At 55.0% G+C, this 2609-nt stretch overlaps 1 long non-coding RNA gene across 1 annotated transcript; it reads left to right on the top strand.

The window, feature by feature from the left end:
• Nucleotides 1-440: 440 nt before the first annotated feature.
• LOC137475948 (uncharacterized) lies at nucleotides 441-2339 on the top strand. Its single transcript, XR_011000155.1, has 2 exons — nucleotides 441-1345; nucleotides 2000-2339. It is a non-coding gene; the product is annotated as an uncharacterized lncRNA (long non-coding RNA).
• The last annotated feature ends 270 nt before the right edge of the window (nucleotides 2340-2609 follow it).

Here is a 2609-nt window from a genome sequence, read left to right as displayed (position 1 = left end):
AGCGAGAAGTTGGCGGCGGCGGCGGCGGCGGGAGCGCAGGTGAGCGGCGGCCGCGCCGGGGAGGGATCCCCCGTTCCGGAGCTGCGGGGCGCCGCCGGCCCCGGGGCCGCACGGGCCAGCCTGTCCCGGGGGTGGGAGCGCGAAGCTGCGGCTCCACGCGCCGCGGAGCCCGGGGACGGCGCGTCTCCCCCCTCCCGCGCCCCATCCTTCGCGCTGCCCGGTGTCGCCTTTGCTGCAGACGGGCCCCGCCGCCCCCCCGTCACCCTCCAGGAGCAGGTGAGCCACTGACTAACGCACATTGTGCTCTCGGCGACTCCACTGTGCGTGTGACAGCGGCTAACCTGCTCCTCGGACATCACTGTGCGGCCGCCTCGCCTCCCCGGATCCGCGCCTCGAAGCCTCGACGCCCTCCTTGCCCCCTCGGCCAGCCAGGTGAGGGGCTCCGGCGTGCCAAGGAGTCGGCTCCCCATCCGTCGCCACTGTCCTGCCTCCAGCGGTTCCCCGTGCTCGGCTCTGCGGGCTCTGAGTGCCCCAGAATCGGATGCACTTGCGCAGGGACGCGCGAAAAGATTGAACACTCCTGCAGCGGGGCTCGGTGTGTCCGGCGGGAGCGGAGATGGAGGGAACGCGCCGTGTCGGCATGTGGGTGCGAATAGTTGGTGCTAAAGTTGTTCAGGAGAGATGGCGTGCCCCCTCTGTCCTCTTGCTCTTCTCCGAAGTAAATAAGTGCTAGCGGACTCCGTACCAAGTTAGAGACGCATCATCCCGGCCGGTGACGTCTTGAGACCCGGTCAGTGACTAACTGAACTGCTATTGCCAAGGGTGTGTTAATAGAAGAAACTCTGCCTAGTATTGCCCTGGATGAGTCACATTTAAAGAGAGACTCTCTAGTCTGTTAAAGGAAAAGCAGAAACGAGCCTCACTTTCCTTTTTTGTTGCTGTTTTTTTTTTTTTTTCATCTCACCCCTCACCATTGCTCGCTGTTTTCTTCGTCTTGTGCCAGGGCTCTATCGGCGCCCCGGCCCCGGCTTGGCATTTCCAGAGCTGCCTTGCCCAATGTGCTGTGATGTCATGCAGGGGACTCTGACTTCATGGCCCTGAGGAACAGGAAGGCGAGCCAGGCAGGGACTTTTCCAGCCACCCACGGTGGCTGTCACTAAAAACGGAGGAAGTGACGAAGCAGATGGCTTCTCCTACATAGTTATCTCTTGTGATTTTTCAGCAAAGAAGCTGGGTAGTTGAAAAATGTATTTTCTGAAGAGCAGCACAGCTTCATTGTCAGCTGAAGTTCCTAATAACCAGCTAGCATTCACCACAGCTGCTGAGGTTCCCTGGAAGAGCTCAAGTATTCCCCTTACTTCTGGGGCTGCTCTCATGTAGCCTTGGACTGTTGTAAAGGCATGATCTGAAGGAACTGGCAGCTCTGGTCAATAAGTAGTTAATTGCACACAAGGCAGAGCAAGGTCTTCTGTTGGTAAAGTGTCTCTCTGAGAAGTTTTGCCTGTCCCTATCTCTCCTTCAGGCTCTTATCATTTCTGCCTGTGGGTCCCAGAGGAACATTTGCTCTTCACAAGAAAACTCAGCTCCTGTGCTCTGTGTTTCCATAGTGCTCAAACAGCCTGGGAAGATGGGAAAACCAACCAAAGTTACCCAAGATGCTTTCATGTTTGTTCAGAAGCCAAATGGGCCTTTTTATTTTTTTTAATGGGGGACAGGGTTGAGGGGCAGACAAGTTTGCAGCTGTTTCAGCCCCAGATTGCATTTTTCTTCCCTAGCTGCACCTACAGCATCTTCCCACTGCTGGTCCTGAGCAGGCAGGAGCACAGTGTAGCCACACAGAGAGAGGGAAACCTGGTGCAAAATCCATCCGTGTACATGTGTGTCTGAGAGCTGAAACTGAAGGCCACAGACCCCCTGCCACCCCATTTTCTAGGTGACCATGCACATAACAAACCTGTGTCTGAAAATAAAGGTGCTTTGTTTCTCTTTGAATAAACAGCCCTGCGTTTGGGACTGTGCTGGCTGATGACTTAACCCCGGGAGATGCCACTGGCAGAAGCAGCTCTGCAGGTCTCCTGGCAAGACCTGTCCCAGTTCCCATGAGCAGCACTATGGTATGAATGCTTCCGACTTCCTGCTACCAATGGAACCATCCTGTTCAGCCCCAGTAAGCAAAAGGAAGGGGTTGAAGTGAAATTTGTTTGGTTTTGCCTTGTGTGTTTCTCCAGTAAGTGGGGGGAGCATCCAGCTCAATTCCTGTTTTTAATATTCTTCTGGCATGATTCAAAACTAACCTGCTGTGCTGTCACCTGAAGTCTTCAATAAATGTGCAAAACCAGTGTTTGAGTGCTGATTACTGTAATCCAGGGCATCAGACCAGGTGAAGAGGAAAGCTGTGCCTTCTCAGTGATGTGTCTGTTTGCACTGCATGCCTGGTTCCACCCATCTCTTATTTTGCCTCTGTGGCCAGTGAAGGTGGCTTGAAAAGGAGAACAGAAGGGTGTGACATGGTTGTCCCTCAAGCAGAAAGCCCAGCTGAGCCCTTCTGTCCTGGCCTAGCTGCAGGATGCTCCTGAGTGATGAGAAAATACACCAGGGCTGTGATGCCC

Source organism: Anomalospiza imberbis, chromosome 6, assembly GCF_031753505.1.
Source record: "Anomalospiza imberbis isolate Cuckoo-Finch-1a 21T00152 chromosome 6, ASM3175350v1, whole genome shotgun sequence".
NCBI classification, from domain to species: Eukaryota; Metazoa; Chordata; class Aves; order Passeriformes; family Viduidae; genus Anomalospiza; species Anomalospiza imberbis.
Note: the sequence above shows the minus strand (reverse complement) of the source record. Positions and strands in the feature narration are given on the sequence as shown.